The sequence below is a fragment of the Elephas maximus genome, chromosome 6 (assembly GCF_024166365.1).
Source record: "Elephas maximus indicus isolate mEleMax1 chromosome 6, mEleMax1 primary haplotype, whole genome shotgun sequence".
NCBI lineage: Eukaryota > Metazoa > Chordata > Mammalia > Proboscidea > Elephantidae > Elephas > Elephas maximus.
This window is the reverse complement of record NC_064824.1, coordinates 55,884,227-55,904,312: the sequence shown is the minus strand read 5'-3', so window position 1 is coordinate 55,904,312 and position 20,086 is coordinate 55,884,227. Positions and strand designations below refer to the sequence as shown.

The 20,086-nt window shown below is 37.5% G+C and overlaps 1 protein-coding gene across 14 annotated transcripts in view; it reads right to left on the bottom strand.

Annotated features, from left to right (window-relative positions):
* The window catches only part of PKP4 (plakophilin 4), a 312,885-nt gene that overhangs the window by 119,243 nt on the left and 173,556 nt on the right, over positions 1 to 20,086 (bottom strand). The gene's annotated exons all lie outside the window — the stretch shown is intronic.

The window sequence follows — 20,086 nt, the reverse complement described above, 5'->3', positions numbered from 1 at the left end:
TGGCTGATGACCGCGAGCATTTCCTCATGTATCTGTTAGCTGCCTGAATGTCTTCTTTGGTGAAGTGTCTGTTCATATCCTTTGCCCATTTTTTAATTGGGTTATTTGTCTTTTTGGTCTTGAGGTTTTACAGTATCTTGTAGATTTTAGAGATTAGATGCTGATTGGATTTGTCATAGCCAATTTTTTTTTCCCAGTCTGTAAGTTGTCTTTTGACTCTTTTAGCAAAGTCTTCGGATGAGTTAAGTGTTTAATTTTTAGGAGCTCCCAGTTATCTATTCTCTCTTCTGGTGTTTGTGTACTGTTAGTAATGTTTTGTATTCTGTTTATGCCATGTATTAGGGCTCCTAGCATTGTTCCTATTTTTCCTTCCATGATCTTTATTGTTTTAGATTTTATATTTAGGTCTTTGATCCATTTTGAGTTAGTTTTTGTACATGGTGTGAGGAATGCGTCTTTTTTCATTTTTTTGCAGATGGGAATCTAGTTATGCCAGCACCATGTATTAAAGAGGCTGTCTTTTCCCCAAGTAATGGACTTTGGGCCTTTGTCAAATATTAGCTACTCATAGGTGGATGAATTTACATCTGGATTCTCAATTCTGTTCTACTGGTCTATGTATTTGTTGTTGTATCAGTACCAGGCTGCTTTGGCTACTATGGCAGTATAATAGGTTTTAAAATCAGGTAGTGTGAGGCCTCCCACTTTGTTCTTCTTCAGTAATGGTTTACTTATCTGGGGCCTCTTCCCTTTCCATATGAAGTTGGTGATTTGTTTCTCCATCTCATTAAAAAATGCCAGCGGAATTTGGATTGGGATTGCATTGTATCCGTAGATCGCTTTGGGTAGAAAAGACATTTTCACAATGCTAACTCTTCCTATCCATGAGTAAGGTATGCTTTTCCACCTATGTAGGTCTCTTTTGGTTTCCTGCAATAGTGTCTTATAGTTTTCTTTGCATAGGTCTTTTATGTCTCTGGTTAGATTTATTCCTAAATATTTTATCTTCTTGGGGGCTACTGTAAATGGTATTGATTTGGTGATCTCCTCTTTGAAGTTCTCTTTGTTAGCGCAGAGGACTTCAACTGATTTTTGTATGTTTATTTTGTATTCTGGTACTTTGCTGAAATCTTCTATTAGTTCCAGTAGTTGTCTTGTGGATTCTTTGGGGTTTTCTGCGTATAAGATCATACCATTTGTGAACAGAGATACTTGTACTTCTTCCTCACTAATTTGGATGCCCTTTATTTCTTTTTCTAGCCTAATTGCTCTGGCATAATGCTGAGTAAGAGTGGTGATGAAGGACATCCTCGTCTGGTTCCTGTTCTTAAGGGGGATGCTTTCAGACTCTCTCCATTGAGGATAGTATTGGCTGTTGGCTTTGTATACATGCCCTTTATTATGTTGAGGAATTTCTCTCCTATTCCTATTTTGCTGAGAATGTTTATCATGAATGGGTGTTGGACTTTGTCAAATGCCTTTTCTGCATCAATTGTTAAGATTATGTGGTTCTCGTCTTGTAATTTATTTATGTGATGGATTACGTTGTTTTTCTAATACTGAACCATGCCTGCATACCTGATATGAATCCCACTTGGTCATGGTGAATTATTTTTTTGATAAGTTGTTGAATTCTATTGGCTAGAATTTTGTTGAGAATTTTCGTGTCTATGTTCCTGAGGGGTATTGGTCTTTAATTTTTTTTTTTTTGGTGGCATCTTTACTTGGTTTTGGTATCAGGTTATGCTAGCTTCATAGAATAAGTTTGGGAGTATTCCAGCATTTTCTATGCTCTGAAATACCTTTAGTTATAGCAGTGTTAACTCTTCTCTGAAAGTTTGGTAGCATTCTCCATGGAAACTGTCAAGAGCCAGGGCTTTTTTTGTTGGGAGTTTTTAAATTATCTTTTCAATCTCTTCTTTTGTTATAGGTTTGTTTAGTTGTTCTGTTTGTGTTAGTTTAGGTAGGTAGTGTCTTTGTAGAAATTTGTCCATTTCTGCTAGGTTGTCAAATTTGTGAGAGTATAATTTTTCATAGTATTCTGATTCTTTTAATTTCAGTTGGGATTGTTGTGATATTGCCCATCTCATTTCTTATTTGGGTTATTTGCTTTCTCTCCCGTTTTTCTTTTGCCCGTTTGGCCAGATTTTATTATCTTTTCAAAGAACCAGCTTTTGGTCTTGCTAAGTCTTTCAATTGTTTTTCTATTTTCTACAACATTTAATTCTGCTCTAATTTTTATTATTTGCTTTTCTCTGATGCCTGAGGGCTTCTTTTGCTGCTCTCTTTCTATTTGTTAGGGTTGTAGGGTTAATGTTTTGATTTTGGCTCTTTCTTCTGTTTGGACTGTGTATTTATTGCTATAAATTGACCTCTGAGCCCTGCTTTTACTGTACTCCAAAGGTTCTGGGAGGATGTGTTTTCATTCTCATTTGATTCTGTGAATTTCTTTATTCTGTCCTTAATTTCTTCTATAACCCAGTTGTTTTTGAGCAAAGTGTTGTTCAGTTTCCATGTGTTTCATTTTTTTTCCTTGCTATTTCTGTTATTGATTTCTACTTTGATGGCCTTATGGTCAGAAAAGATGCTTTGTAATAATTCAATATTTTGAATTCTGTTAAGGCTTGCTTTATAGCCTAATATGTGGTCTATTCTGGAGAATGTTTCATGTTGGTTGGAAAAGAAAGTATACCTGGGTGCTGTTGGGTGGAGTGTTCTGTTTATGTCTGTGAGGTCAAGTTGGTTGACTGTGGCATTTACATCTTTCATGTCTTTACTGAGCTTCTTTCTGGATATTCTGTCCTTCACTGAAAGTGGTGTATTGAAGTCTTACTATTATTGTGGAGCTATCCATCCCTCTTTTTAATGCTGTTAGAGTTTGTTTTATGTATTTTGGAGCCCTGTCATTGGCTGCATAAGTATTTATTATGGTTATGTCCTCTGGTGTCTTGACCTTATAATCATTATATAGTGTCCTTCCTTATCCTTTGTGGTGGATTTTACTTTAACGTCTATTTTGAAAGTCAGAAATTAATATTGCCACGACTGCTCTTTTTTGATTGTTTTTTGCTTGATATATTTTTTTCCATCCTTTGAGTTTTAGTTTGTGTCTTTAAGTTTAAGGTGTATCTCTTAGAGGTAGCATATAGATGAATCATGTTTTTTTTTTTTTAAATCCATTCTGCTACTCTCTCTCTTTATTGGTACATTTAGTCCATTTATATTCAGCGTAATTATTTATAGGTATGCATTTTTAGTGCTGTCATTTTGATGTCTTTTTTTTGGTGTGTGTTGTTGACAGTTTCTTTTTCCCACTTAATTTTCTGTGCTGAGTTGTTTTTCTTTATGTATTTTCATCTTTTTCATTGTTGTTGATTCTATATTTGTTGAGTCTTCATTTTTTTATTTTTTTTATTTTGATATGTAGGGTTGTTAAATTTCCTCTGTGGTTACCTTAATATTTACCTCTGTTTTTCTAAGTTTAAACCAATCTTTTCTTTATATCACCTTGACTTCCTTTCTATATGATTTATGACTACATTTTTTAGTTGCTCTTTTTTGTTTTAATGTTGTCATCTTTTAGATATTGACATCTCTGTTTCCCTATTTTCAGTGTTTTAGCTGTGATTTATTTTTGTGACTTCCCTATCTGGTCGATATCTGGTTGCTCTGACCTGTGTTTTAGTCTTGGGTTGTTTACTGATGTTACTGATTTTCTAACCAGAGGACTCCCTTTGGTATTTCGAAACTTCTGTTTACCTGGAAATCCCCTAATTCCACCATCATATTTGAGACACAGTTTTGCTGGATATATAATTCTTGGCTGGCAATTTTTTTTCCTTTAAGGCTTTATATATGTAATCCCATTGCCTTCTTGCCTCCATGGTTTCTGCTGAGTAGTACAAGCTTAGTCTTAATGACTCTCCATTGTAGGTGACTTTTCATTTATCCCTAGCTGCTCTTAAAATGGAAACCCTGATGGCATAGTGGTTAAGTGCTACGGCTGCTAACCAAGAGGTCAGTTGTTTGAATCCACCAGGCGTTCCTTGGCAACTCTATGGGGCAGTTCTACTCTGTCCTATAGGGTCACTATGAGTTGGAATCGACTCGACAGCAGTGGGTTTGGTTTTTGGTGGGCTCTTAAAATTCTCTCTTTATCTTTGGTTTTGGCAAGTTTGATTATAATAAGTCTTGGTGACTTTCTTTTGTGATCTACCTTGTATGTGGTTTGATGAGCATCTTGGACAGATTATCTTCTTATCTTTCATGATATCAGGAAAGTTTTCTGCCAACAAATCTTCAACAATTCTCCCTGTATTTTCTCTTATCCTCCTGTTCTGGCACTCCAATCACTCGCAGGTTATTCCTCTTGATAAGAGTCACACATAATTCTTAGGGTTTCTTCATTTTTTAAAATTCTTTTATCTGACATTTCCTCAAATAAGTTGGTGTCAAGTGCTTTATCTTCAATCTCACTAATTCTGACTTCCATTGCCTCAGTTCTTGTCCTCTGACTTTCTATTATCTAATTCTGAAATTTTATTGTTAATCTTCTGGATTTCTGTTTGCTGTTTCTCTATGGATTCTTGCAGCTTATTAAGTTTGTCATTATGTCCTTCTATAATCTTTTTTAAGTTCCTCTTTTGCTTTGTCTGTGTGTTCCTTGGCTTGTTCTGCATTTTACCTGATCTCCTTCCTGATCTCTTAAAGAGTTCTATATATTCATCTTTTGTATTCTACCTCTGCTAATTCCAGGAAATCCTCTTCCTCCAGAAGATTTCTTGATTCTTTGTTTTGGGAGCTTACTGAAGCCATCATGGTCTGCCTCTTTATGTGATTTCATAATGACTGTTGTCCCCGAGCCATCAATAAGCTATTTTATTTATTTTATGTTTGTTTACTGTGTCCTAGCTTCTTGTTTGATTTTGTTTTGATATGCCCAAATACGCTGCTCGTGGGAGCTAGTTTGATTATTGGCACCATTGAAGCCCTAATGTCCTGTCACCAGGCTGTTAGATCTGTTACTAAGTATGTGACCCAGAAGTCCATTTACTTTTCTTGTATAGATTCAGCTCAGGTGTCTAGGTAGTCGATCACCAAGTGTGTGGTGCAGGCTCTCACCTACAGTCCTAGTTAGACAGGTGTGACTGGTGTAGGCACAGGTGGCTGGCTGCAGTAGGGGGTCATATGCTGAGCATGGCAGGGGGCTGACAGTTGCCCAAGTGTCTGGGAAGAAAGCATGTCCCTGTTCCCTAGAGCATGTAAGTCGGTGGGTTTTGCAGCCTGACTATGGGTACCCAAGGCTGTTGGCTGTAAGGACTGGGAGGCACCACTTACTCTTGAACCCCTGTTGTTGGTAGCTAGGTGGCATGGGTGGAGCCACCAGTCTTCAGGGCCCTGATGTGGGTAGGTGAGGACACTGCTTAATGAGGAGATTGATGTCAAATGTCACAAGTCTGCCACTCTACCATATAGCTGATACAGTGAAGTCAGGCTTCAGGTATACACCCTGTTAGACTGTGTTAATGAGGGTGTATGCTGCTGAAATGGGCCTACACAAGTCTATGGAGGGATAAAAGGCATTCAAAGTCTGTGGACCCCTTATGCCTGTGCCTAGGCAAAGGAGATGTTTCTGCCCTGAATTTCTGGCTTAGGGGAGCTGGCAGATTATTTTTTCCCTGTTTGTTAATTTGTTCCTTCTCCAAGGCTGAGAGAATGGCTCAAGGAGCATGATGTGTCCTACTTCCAGCCCAGGGGATGCAGCACTCTCTGAAGCTGACTCGGACCCAGTACAGAGCAGGAAGGCGGCAGGTAAATGGGGAAGAGATTTTTTCCCAAAGGGATGTTTTTTGATCCACACTGCACGTTAGATGCATGTACTTATCTTTTGCCAATTGAGAGCTGCTTTTCACTGGTTCTGGAGGCTTGAGTAGAATCTCTACTGCTTGGTCTCTCCTGATATGGAAAACAAGTACCAAGTACCACCGCTCGCCTCACCACTTGCACCAGCCAATCTAGCCTGCAGAGGGCTCATTCCTGCCAGGTGAGGACTGGCGACTCCTTGCTGCTTCTGAACCGTTTCTCCCTCCCACTGCCGCTGAGTCTGATTTCTCAACTTTGTCTTTGATGTTCAGGGCTTCTAGATTGTCATACATAATTGATTCACTTATTTTTTAAGGTCTTTGTTGAAAGAGGGACCACAGGAAGTGTCTGACTACTCCGCCATGTTGGCCCTGCCTCCTCACCCAAGATTTTAACTTCTAGACTCATTAATATTCTGCTCAATTCTAAAAATAAATCCTGCCTTTGTATTATGTACATATGGAATATAATACAATGCTGTTTCATTTACTATTTACCTGTAAGTCTTTATTGGAAAGTATTTTGCTACTGCTGCTTAGAAAGTATATACACATCTATATTTTGTATTTTCTGAACACCAGTTCTTGTAGTATGGTTGATAATTTTACTTATAGTTTCTCTGTGGCTCAAAGGGCTCCATTATTGATAATGTTTCTAAAGCTGGGGGTAGATCAACCTTTAATTGACTTGGACTGCTTCTGAAGCAGAGATAGGTTCTTAAAATAATTGGCTGCTGTTAAATTTCGATTTAAAAAAAGCCTAGAGAAAACACACACATGCACACCCACTACGGACACTCCTCTTTGGACTGTAAGCAATCCATTAATGCAAACCAAATGTTGTATCTAAACTATGACAGTGGTTAAAATGTATAATTGTTTAATATAAGATTTTTTGGCTGTGAAAAGTCTGTAGCCAACAGGGTTTCATTCCTCTTCAGTTTTAAGGTGTTTTCCCACATTTAATTGTGTGGTAACAAACAGCAGAGTAGAAAAATCTGTGCAAAAAAAAAAAACCAGATTAGATTGATTTGTTATTAAATGGATTGTGAACCCTCAGGGAAGACAGCTATAATAATTCAGACTCTACAAACTGTGGCAAACTTGTCAGTCCCCCCCGCCCCTCCCCGGCCTTAGCAGACATGCTTTGTTCATTTTCACTGCAAGTTGATTAACTGCTGAAAAGGCAGTAATAGATGGCCTTCACTTTTAGGTAGATAACCACATTTTCAATTTTCTCTTCCACACATCATTGGTTTAGAGATGTATATGGTAGTAGTTCTCTGAAGGGTTAATATAACATCCCATCACACACATTACTCTTTCTACTCTTGTGTTCTCATCCTACCAAACTATAATCAGAATGTGAGCTTAACACCAATTTTCTTTCATTTCATCATGCAGATTAAAGTCATTAGATGAAGGAATGGTAAACTTTTTGCCCTAAAACAATTCACTGCAGAAAATGGATTTGTGGCAATATGCTTTTCAAGGTCTTTACAAAGAATTTCTGAATTAATATCTACATAGCTTCCTGAAACATTATTGTGATCAATGAGGAGTAGAAATAGTAGTGACTCTAGAGTGTTTATACAGGAGAGACAAAATAATGGGAAAGGAGGTGGGGTTAGAGGTTTTACAATTACCTTTGCATAGCAAGCATAGTTATTACCTAGATTCCATGTCTCCTTGGGGTGATGGCAGGGCAAGATAGATGTAAGTGGGGATACATAAGTACTCCCAAACCACTTCTTGGTACCCCAATGGAAACCCATTAGAAAAACACTATCTTTAGGGAAAAATGTCATTCATCGGTAATATGTTACATTCAGGCATATGAAAATAATTAAAACCAAAACATAATACCACCACCAAAAACACAAAAAATGAAACTCTGCTGAACAGCAAGGAGATAATGTCTACAAAAAATTTACTAGCTTTTTTTTTTAATGTGTTATGTAATAGGTATTTGATAGGTATTGTTCCCTTCCCCACCATGTAATTATAAAGAAGTGTTTTCATCTAAGTATATAAGAATCAAAGGCACCAAGATAAGGCCTCTTGAGATAGTGCCAGGACAGATGACGAAATCTGATCAACAGAGAACTGTTCATAAAATTACAGTAATAAAATACAGGCATATATTTTATGCTGCTACTAAGGCAAGTTGTCATCTAGTTAGTTATGCACAGTGGTCCCTCCTGCTGGAATGGAAGTTTCAAGCCTTTGTATCTTTTATCTCTAGGAAAAAACAAAAACAAAGGCATAAAGACTTACAGACTGAATTTAGGGAAAATATCATAAATATTTGCAAAAAAAAATAAATGTAGAATCACTAAAGTAAACGTGGAAAGAGAACAGAAAAGTAGTATTAGTATCTTCTGTTTGAGCTTCTACCAATTCTAAGTGGGATTTGGATAATTTTGGGCTTCTTATTACGTATCGGAAATGCTGGTGGAGTAGTGGTTAAGTGCTACAGCTGGTAACCAAAAGGTCTGTAGTTCAAATCCACCAGGCACTCCTTGCAAACTCTATGGGGCAGTTCTACTCTGTTCTATATGGTTGCTATGAGTCGGAATCGACTTGATGGCAATGGGTTTGTTTTTGGTATTACGTATCATATGTATACACATATTGTTGTGGTTGTTGTTAGGTGATGTTCAGTTAGTTCCAACTCATAGCAACCCTACACACAGCAGGACAAAACATTGCCTAGTCCTGCACCATCCTCACAATCGTTGCTATGTTTGAGCCCATCCTTGCAGCCGCTGTGTCAATCCGTCCTGTTGAGGGTCTTGCTCTCTTTCACTGACCCTCTACTTTACCAAGCATGATGTCATTCTCCAGGGCCTGGTCCCTCCTGATAACATGCCCAAAATACATGAGACAAAGTCTCACCATCCTTGCTTCTAAGGAGCATTCTGGCTGCACTTCTTTCAATACAAATTTATTCATTCTTCTGGCAGTCCATGGTATATTCAATATTCTTCACCAACACCATAATTTAAAGGCATCAACTCTCCTCTGGTCTTCTTTACTCACTGTCCAGCTTTTGCATGCATATGAGGCGAATGAAAACACTATGGCTTGGGTCAGGCACACCTTGGTCCTCAAAGTGGCATCTTCAAATTTTAACACCTAAAAAAGGTCTTTTGCAGCATATTTGCACAATGCAGTACGTTGTTTGATTCTCTGACTGTTGCTTCCAGGGGAAGTGACCGTGGATCCAAGTAAAATGAAATCCTCAACAACTTCAATATTTTCTCCATTTATCGTGTTGCTGTTTATTGGTCCACTTATGAGGATTTTTGTTTTCTTTATGTAGAAGTGTAATCCATACTGAAGGGTACAGTCTTTGATCTTCACCAGTAAGTACTTCAAGTTCTCTTCACTTTCAGCAAGCAAAGCTGTGTCATCTGCATATCTCAGGTTGTTAATGAGTCTTCCTCTGACCCTGATGCTGTGTTCTTCTTCATATAACCCAGCTTCTTGGATTATCTGCCCATTATACAGATTAAATAAGTAAGGTGAAAGGAAGGATACGACCCTGACGGATACCTTTCTTGACTTTTAAACCATGCGGTATCCCTCTGTTCTGTTCAAATGACTGCTTCTTTGGTCTATGTACAGGTTCCTCATGAGTACATTTAAGCATTCTAGAATTCCCATGCTTCACAATGTTATCCATAATTTGCTATGATCCACACAGTCAAATGCCTTTGCACAGTCAATAAAACACAAGTAAACATCTTTATGGTGTTCTTTGCTTTCATTCAAGATTCATCTGACACACACACACATACACACACATATATGTATATATCATATATAGGTTGTTTTTTCTGATTACTTGTCATAATCAAAAAAAATTTGTATTCTAAAAACAGATTAATATGGGGTACTTTGTACTATAAAGTACTAGGACCGATACTATTTCAATAAATACATCCCAGTGTTGTTTTAGCTTAAAAAATAAACAAAAAATTAACAACAGAACCCAAATTAAGCCAAGCTACACATTAGAATAACAGGCAAAGAATACAAAGAGGAAACTCAACACTAGAGGTTAGTTATGGGGAGAATGGTGCAAAGAGATTTTAATTTTATTTTCAATATTTATAAGAAAAATGCTAATATGATGAATTATCAACAATTTTCAATTCTGGATGGCAAGTACTTGAATTTTTGTTATACTAATTTCTGTACGTCTTCGCATTTTTGACATTTCTCAAAATAAAGAAGATTAAAATATACAAACAAGACCAAAACTGATAGTAGTAATAAAATACAGGATTTACGAGAACATCCAACTTCTGAACAGCAAGGGATTGAAGTATAGGATCAATTAATTCATTTCAGATGGGCTGACCTAGAAGCAGGTGCCACCTAGGGATCCTAACTGCTTAATGAATTGTAGTCCTATCATCTCTCAGTACAATGTAGTCGGGAGAAAGGTGGTGGGGGTAAGGTGGCGAGGTGGCAGCGGGGGGACGGGGGGTGTACTTGAGGGCACAGCTCAAAGAGCTATCCCGATGGAAAAGCTGCATCCTCAGAGTTTCTGAAACTGAACTGTAACCTGTTACTTCCCTAAAAAACCCCATTAATTTTGAGTATTGTCTATGAGTTCTGTGTGACCACTGTAATAAATTACCGAACCCAGCAGAGAAGTCGAGAGTGCTGTGGGAGGGATGGTGAGTGTCAGAGGTGGTAAAGATGGCAGGGGGAGGAGGCATGTCTGACCTCCACCTCACAGCAAACAGCCTTGGGGTGCTGGTCTTGATTCTCCCTCTCCCCTGTGAAGTTAGAGGTCAGATGGTGCTGCCACACCATTTTTACACTATGTTACAAGGCAGTCCTCGGTGGCACAAATGGTTAAGCACTCAAATACTAGGCAAAAGGTTGGCAGTTCGAACCTACCAGAGGTGCCTCAGAAGAGAGGCCTGGTGATCAGCTTCTAAAAGGACAAAGCCTTGAAAACCCTATATAGCAGTTCTACTCTGCACACATGGGGTGGCTATGAGTCAGAATCAACTCAACAACAACTAACAACAAAACATCTTACAAGGGAAGTCCTTGGGTGGTGCAAACAGTTAACACATTGGACTGCTAACTGAAAAACCGGTGGTTCGAGATCACCCAACGGCACTTGGAGAAATGCCTGGAGATCTACTTCTGAAAAATAAGCCATTGAAAACCCTAGGGAGCACAGTTCTACTCTGACACACACAGTGTCACCATGAGTCAGAGCTGACTCCATGGCAACTGGTTTTATTTCACGAGGAAGCTGTGAGGACTAAATGAGCTATTATAAATAACGCACTCAGGACACCGGCCTATAGTAAGTAGTTGTCATTTCTACTCCAGTCTTGAAACAGTCACATATTTGAGGGTCCACCACGTGCTATTTCTGATGCTAGGCAGAGTGGACAATACAAAGATGACATCAGATGCTTCCCGTACAGGGTTTTCAGTTCAGGAGAGGGGGTAAGACAAGCACACACATCATTAAAAACTAAGATGGAAATTAAAGAAAGGCCATCAAGATCCTGTCCCAAGGGAATTTAGAAGTGAGAGACCTTAATAAGCTCTGTGCTGAGAGAGGTCAGTAAAATCAAAGATATCTACAGCCATATCCATACTTCCAGTATATAGCTAAGAGATGCACTATTAATCTCTATTCTCTCCATAAAATTATAGAATTTTACCTATTAGCAAAATATCAACAATTTTCTATTATGGGTAGTGAGCACTTGAATTTTTGTTATATTGTTCTCTGTACTTCTTAGTAATTTTTAACATTTCTCGTGAAAAAGAACATTAAAAAAAATATAAACAGAACTCCAAATGATAGCAGTAAGAATAAAACACAGGATTAAAAGCATCATTGCTTTTCTTGAAATGGTAAAAGGAATTACTAGGTTCTATTAAAAAAAAAAAAATTTTTTTTTTCCTTATTAAGCAGTAAAGGCAAATTTTTTTAAGAAGCATCTTGAAATTTCCTATACAGGCTATTTAAATTCTGTTATGATTTATCAATATATACACATATCGATATATATACATGGTTAAAAAAAATGACTAAGAGTGGGGCTAATAACATAATTTCTGTATCGATTCAGTAATTCATCACTGTTACTTATTTTAAGAATGATAATTATAGAAACTGGACTTTGAAAAATTGCAGAAAATGAAATAATGTTATTTTAATTAAAAGTTTTTTAAAACATAATTAAATAACTACATGGTACATATATTTTAGATGCACAGGACTCTGAATTTTAAAAAGTATTTTCCCCATCATTAATTAAGAAAATGAATAAGCTGGTTTCCCTCCATATTTGACCAGATGTATTAAAATAGTATTAAGGTAATTTTTTATGCTAACTATAAACTGGATTTTTTTTTGTGGTTACTCCCAGCCATATTATCCAAATAATTTAACATTTTAAAACACTTGGTCTAAGAGGATAGGTAATTCATTTTGGAATATTTACTGACTCTGATTAAAACATTTTCGCTGTATAATGTTCTAGGCTCATAACAGATTCCATTATTACGAAAACTATCTGGTTTAAAATCTAAATTCTACATGGTCACATTCTTAGTTTAAAATGATTAGCTTAATGGAACACCAGTTGAATTACCTGGGGCTCACCAGCCCTAGAGAAGACTTAGTTATACAAGTTTAATTCAAGTGGGTAGAGACAGTTGCCATTTGGATTTGCATATCCCAGACAGAATCAGTTTGTGGTTGAAATTTGTGACTAGAATGGCAACCAGAAACAGTAATTAAAAATGGCCTCTGCAAGAATTGTGCTTGAGCAGACTCCTCCAAATAAACAATTTCTATGGACCTGCAGGTCTGCTAGAGACCGATTTTTTATCTTTCAAATGAGGGCTCTTTACTGTATTTACAACAGGAGTTGTATCCAGAACATTCAATGTTCTAAATTTGCTCATAAATGCTTTTATTTAATAAATATTCACTGCAGAGATCCCAAAGAGGGTGTCTGATAAGTACACTCAAGTATTAGTTTATTCTCCATTTTGTCTTAATTAGAAATAAAGTCAGGGAGCTTTTATTTGTTTGACCATTAAGACAGTCACTAGTGGGCAAATACAGTACTAAGAAAGGAAATTTGGTGAACTACGTATTCTGATGAACATCACAGGACTCCTAAAGAGCTTTACCTGCCGTGCACTTAAAAGTTACTCATTGGCTGGTGAGAGCACTGAAGGTCAAAGGCACACAGCTTTATCCTGCATCTAATTCAAGTGGTACATTAAATACACAATAAACTGTCAAGGCACAAACTTCAATCTTTTAAAAGACACTTCATTCTTTAACAACGTGTCATTTGAGGGGGTTTATTTCACAATGACTTAAAAGTATTCACTTAAGAGAGAGATTTGAACCATGGAAAAGCCTTTTCTGCTACTGTCTGTCCTAAAACATTTTAAGAATTTTTAATAGTATCAATGAAAGCCTGATGGGCACCAGCAGATGACCCTGTAAAGTGTGTTTAAAAAAAAAAAAGTCAAATGGCAGTGGGAAATAAAATCTTTTTATTAAAAAATAACAGAGTTCTTTTCTTAAGTGGCAATAAGAAGACTGTTTGTCAAGATTGTATGACCTTTTTTGAAACCATGAAGAATTCTATTTTAGCAGGGCTTTAAGATAACTGAAAAGGGAGAGACAATCTTAGAAAGAGTATGAAGCTATTTAATTACACTATTGCCACCCATTTCCCCCCTCATTCAGTTGCTGTGGACAGCATTTTTTTTAGGATCTAGAGTAACTTCAAAAGATCAGCAACAGTAGTTCAAGGATGAACAGTATGATGAGACTGACTGCTTGCAAAATGGATAAACGCCATTTTAAAACAATGTGCAAAAAAGCAGAAAAAAAAACTGTACTTTACTTCTAAAATTTGTTATTAACATTTTGTACAATTACTAAAAAGGTCCACTTTTAGGTATGTCTTTTTGAATTCAACAGAAATGAAAAATTAGAGCTTCACCTTAATGAGTGGCCAAACTATGATGTGCAAGATAAAATAGTCAGAAACAATTTATATCCCTCAAAGAAATAAACTTTCTTTTTCACCTCCTGCACCTCATCTTGAAGTCATTGAGAAGCAAAGGACAACTGTGATGAGTCTCTGAGCAATGGTAAGGTTCCAAGTTGGCTGTGGAGACAGGAACAGTTTTGAAATCCTATACATAAAGCTTCAGAGGCAGTTTTCTTGAATTCTAAGAGATCATATGTTAATTTACTGAATCTTCAATTCTAACTATTTTCTTATTCTTCCACAATTTTGTTTCTGACAAGCTGAACCACAACTATAATTTCTCTGCTTGCATGAAATGCGAACACATGTTGCTGTTGTTAGGTGCCATCGAGTCAGTTTCAACACACAGCGACCCTATGTGCAACGGAACAAAACTCTGCCTGGGGTCTGTGCTTACAGCTGTTTCTTCTCATTTTGAGTCATGTTCTATTAGCAAATGTAGGTCTTGAAAGCTTTACTCCATCCATGTCATTAAGGCTGACTCATCTTTGAGGCAGCTCTTCCCCAGATGTATCTTGAATGCCTTCCAACCTGAGGGGCTCATCTTCCGGCACTGTATCAATGTTCCAAGCTATTCATAGGTTTTCACTGGCCAATTTATTCAGAAGTAGACTGCCAGGTCCTTCTTCCTAGTCTACCTTAGTCTGGAAGCCCCACTGAAACCTGTCCATCAAGGATGACCCTGCTGGTATTTGAAATAGCAGTGGCAAAGCTTCCAGTATCACAGCAACATGCAAGCCACCACAGTATGACAAACTGACAAATGCATGGTAGGTAAATATAGGTCATACCTTTCACCCAGAAGTCTTGGTATCTAAAGGCTGAGTGGTCTCCAACTGCTGCTAAAATTAGCATCCCTAAGCAGGTGGTCCAGCCCCAACCTCTTTGCCCCCTTGGGAGTTCTTCAGGCCTTTGAAAGTTAAGGTATAGGCCTGGCACAATCAAAGAGGGGCTTTTTGGGTGATGGAAAAGTCATATATCTTGACTGTGGTGGTAATTACACAATTGTGTGCCAATTAGTCAAAACTCAGAGAACTATACAATAGAAAGGGTGAATTTTACTGTATGCAAACCACATTTTAACAAACTTGACATAAAAATAAAGTGGTGATCTCTCATTGGCAGAATTATGGATTTTTTTCTTTATACTTTCGTGATCTTTACGAATTACTTATTGAACATTATTTAAATCTATGGTCAGTTAAAAAAAAGGTAAGAATACTACGCTGGCCATCCCTGCCCCCTCTTAGTGCCTTTGGGAGTACAGGTGAGCAGACCAGGTGCTGGGGAAGTAGATGGGCAGAGGCTCCAGGTGGGCTCCCCCTTATGGGCTACTGGGCACTTTTATTGTCACACCATCCAATTAAATCTAAACTCAACCAATTTGAGAACTGCAACCTATTGATTATATTGCAAAGAGAAAAAGAACAAATTCATGTTCATCAAAATTTGGGCTTCAAGGTTGTTGCTTAGTCCCCTGGAGAAAAGTTGTTTAAAGGGCAAATCACCCTCCCAGGCTCCGGTGCTATGAAATTCTCCCGAGACGAACAATACTTTCCTCAGAACCCCCGAGGGCCACATCCATTGCTAAGTCATGTATACCATGCACCTGTACAGTGACCCACAGCCCAGGACATGGGACATCTCATTCCCCTCTCAGCACTGCCACCATGGATGCTAAAAGCTCTGCAGACAGAAATAGTCGTGGCAGGCTGCCTGCCTGGAGGACTTGCAATTGATCCATCCATTTACACGTGCTTAGTATAATCTTCTAGCCAAACTCAAGTGTTGGAATTGGCTCCCTGGAGAATTTTAGCTAAGGTGCCATTCCACCCATTTACATTTTGTTTAGCAATGGAAGAAAGCCCTATGAGCCTGATTTTTTAATTAGTGAAAAGAGACCACTGTCAGCGTTGTTTGTCACATTGTACAGCCATCTCTTAAAGGGGACTCCACTCAAGTCTTAGCCCCAGGAACAGTGGATCCTCCTGAGTAATCTGGTTTGTTTTTATCTTACAGATACTTTGAATTAAGTAACTCATTCGCATTTCTCTCTTTAGCATGGCTAAAAGGACACTCAGAACCAATGCATGCAATGCTACACCATATGTTTCAGTATGCTATTTTAACCCTGGCTTCATCTTATTTTCCTACTCTTTATTTTCCCTTTGCCCTAATTTCTTCCTTCCATTTTTAGTTTTTGTATTTTTGAAAGGTGTTTCAAAAACTTCTGGAGTAAGGAGGAGTATTAAATACATACGTAGCTATAGACTACTCTGTACAAATGCAGAAAGGTTGTCATTTCTCTATTAACTGTTGTCACAGACCACCTTCAATGTGGTGAAATACTAAATACATAGATAACTGCAGCATCCAACCATCCAACCAACTAGTTGCCATTGAAGTAACTTCATGGCAACCCCATGTGTGTCAAAGCAGAACTGTGCTACATAGGGTTTTCAATGTCTGATTTTCTGGATGTAGACTGTTAGGTCTTTCTTCCTGGGTGCCTCTGGGGAGACCCGAATCTCCAACCTTTCCGTTAGCAGCTGAGCTTGTTAACTGTTTATACAACCCAGGGACTGCAACTATAGCGTAATCAGTACAAATGTAGAAATGCTGTAACTTCTCTATTAAGTGATCCCATAGCCCTTCGTCAGGGCTTCTCAAGGCTGCAGTGATTATTTTTGATCTATTATATCATCTTTGGATACAGGAACCATGAATTACAGATTAAGGATCATTATATATTGATACTGCTAGTATTATTAATGCTTTTCTTGTAGTAGATAAAACATGAAAAAATCTTATCAGAAATGAGGTTGTTACTACTTGGTTTAGAAGGCTACTACTTTCAAAAAAATCACTAATAGAAAAACTAAGCAAATTTAGTTTTGTACACACTTTTTCCCTTTCTTGTCAGCCCTGCTCTCATTTCTGCATATCCAATTAGTTCACCCAATTTATTGAATTAGTAATAATTCAAAGAGTCATTAATGAAAAAATTAATCAATTTTATTTTAATCATTAAGATTTTAAAGTTTTAATCAAGGCATATTACATTCAAATTGACTATGGTAACTGTGAAGTTCATTTTTTCAGACAATTCCTGGTGGTTACAAAAATATACAGTGACAACAATGGCAAGGTTTACAAATTAGTCTGTGGTACTACAAGTGTGCAGTTGAGTTGCTCACTTTTAGAGCTACCCGTGGGGGTGGGGGAGGAATTCCACAGTGTATTATTTAGTCCAACTTAAGAGTCATTTTTTAAATAGGACCTCATGCCACTGTTTTTTTCTTATTCATAGGATAAAGCCAGTAATGGCAAAAAAAAAACACTTTGAAGAACTAAAAAAAAAATAAAAACATACTTTCATTTTTCTTTTGAGTCATTAATGTCATCTTTGGACTAGGAAAACCTTACAGTTCACCTTACCAACTCTGATATAAGTATCCAAATAAAAAAACAGAAAAAATAGCTGGTTATTAAATTCCCCATTTTGTTGATTAAACTCAATTTTTTTAAAGAATAAACTGAATCCCAAGGAAAGTTTCATGTCATAAGCAGCAATCTACTTTTAATTCCCTTTGAGTAAATAGGAAACGGTTGCCAGGGATGGGATGTGGGTCTAAGAGCTAATTTTCTGTTTTTCTAAATCTTTAGATTTTGGGTCTAAGACTAGGGACTGGAAGGAGCATGGGGGATCTCACAAGGGACACAATAAAAATCTTGGCTTTCTTCACAAATACAGTATTTTCTAATGGTTCCTCCCCAGTATACAAACCTGGTGGTCACAGAGCAGTATAGCTGTCAATGGTCTTCTTAAGGTCCACGAAAAGGCACACTAAAAAGTGTGTGGAGGGAAGACAGGACAAAGGGTGGACAGCAACCCAGCGATACAAGGTGGAGAACCTAGTGGTAAAGTACCCTTATACTTGATGAACTCCAAATGTAGTGGGTTTCATTGAGATTCATTATTCATTCAGTGAACATTTGGCTGGGTGTCTGTCTACTCAGTGTTAGGCATTGTGAGGAGAGCTAAGAGAGGCACAGAAGCAGTTATGTGGGTCCAGAAGAAGGGAGATGACTTCCCCTGAGAAACTTGGGTAAGGCTACAAAGCAGGGTGAGGTGAGCACTTAGCTGCAGCAACAAGGAGACATGGAAATCCAACTGAGAGATGGGAGTCAGGTAATCCAAGTGCATCAATTATTATTCTAACTAGAGTTCACTGATTGAAGAAATCTTACCTATAACTCTTAAGATTGCATAATATGGTCCTGCCCTGCTGCCTGGTCTCTCTTCATTCTATCTTACACATTGCATTATCAGTAAAATGGCTTCCTCCAACAACAATTTAAAACAGGTCTCCATTACAGATCTAGTGGAGGTCAAGTTTATTATCACCCTGGTTCCAGGTTCTGCACAGTTAGATGCCAGCTTTACCCTTCCAACCTCATAACCCACTAGGCCCATTTAGGACACACTCTAGATATCACAAAGCCTCTTCATGCTCCTGGTATAACTAGCAAACCAAAAAAACCTGTTACCATCCAGTCAATTCCAACTTATATGGACCCTATAGGACAGAGTAGAACAGTGTGGGATATATGCCTTTGTACACGCATTCCCCCTTCCTCTTGTCAGCCCTGCTCCCATTTCTGCATGCCCAGTTAATTTACCCATTGTTCATTGACTGAGCCCCAGTAATGTGCCAGGCACCATACTAGGCACTGGGAACCAGCAAAAATTAGTGACAGAGAGAATCAGTGACAGCATATGTTTTATAGATTTTTAACCTGTGGAATTAGCTAATTGAACTATACAACAAGAAATTTTAAAATAAAAACTTTCATATTATTTAATATTTTTAAACTTACAAAAAATACTGAAATAATCTAATAGGAGTACTAACTACTCCTCATTTAACAGATGTTAACATTTTTGTCATGTTTGCTCCAGATAGCTCTCTTAAAAAAAAGTTACAAGATTCAGGCAGCGCCTAATTCCTGATATCTAACTCCCTCCCTTCCTTCCCAGACTTTCTCCAGTGATAGCAAGTTCTTGGGGTTTTAAATACTACTGTTCTGCCTGCTGACACTTACTCATTGTCAAGTTTTTTGACCTGTGTTTTAAATTTCTGATTGTGAACTCATTTACAATGGTGTTAGTTTATTAGCTTGAGATTTCTCAACAATGTGGGATAATTACATTTGGACCCCAAACCCACATATGGAACAAGGTTGGAGGGCCAAGGGTGCACTCCTTTGAAGGTCATGGCTTAAGGCAGTAGTCCTAGGTTCAGGCCTGCCACATTGAGCATGCCCAAGGCCTCATTCTTTGGTCCCTGCATGGGTGTTTAACTGAAGACCCAAGTCATTATTTGGTGTTTGACAATTGACTCCAGACCTGCAGCAGAGGCAGCTCAAATGCTTCTGGCTCTGGCTTTCAGTTCCCTCTCCATTTCTAGTACCTGGTTATTTTCCTTTCTCTTTGGCCATTTCCTCTAGGTTCTGATTTTTATTATTGTTGTTGCTACTGTATTTTATCAAGTATTTACAGGTGTTTGCAAGAGAATTTCTATAAGCTTAGTTAGCTATATTGCCAGACCAAGAAGTCCTAAATCAATTTTGTGAATATTAATTTTCATATTAGTGCAAAAATTATGTCTTTCTAAAGCAGTTGGTCCATACTTTTGGGAAAATATAAAATACTGTATTACTGAGTTTCTGACTTGCTCTTTTTGGTGCTAAAGATATAGATAACTTTTTATTTTTAACTGAATGGAGTTTAAACTAATTCTGAATATTTAAAAAATGATCACAATTTTATATTTGTGTTTTAAAAGTTCTACTGATTTTACTTGTGCGCTTTATGTTTTACTAAACAAACCAATATATACAATTGTCAAAAGTCAATATGCACAATTGTCAAAAGTCAGAGAGATTTTATAATTCACAGCAACAATCAGCTAGAAAAGCCTATCTACAAGCATATTCCATTCACTAAGAAAGATGTTTTGGTTATAACAGAAGATACTGACAAGTGGAACAATTAACGTTTAGGAATAACTGAGACACAAGTTACTATGGGCATGCTTATGCAAAAGCATGCAAACAAGCAAACAAAGCTTAAAAATGCAAGTAATAAAA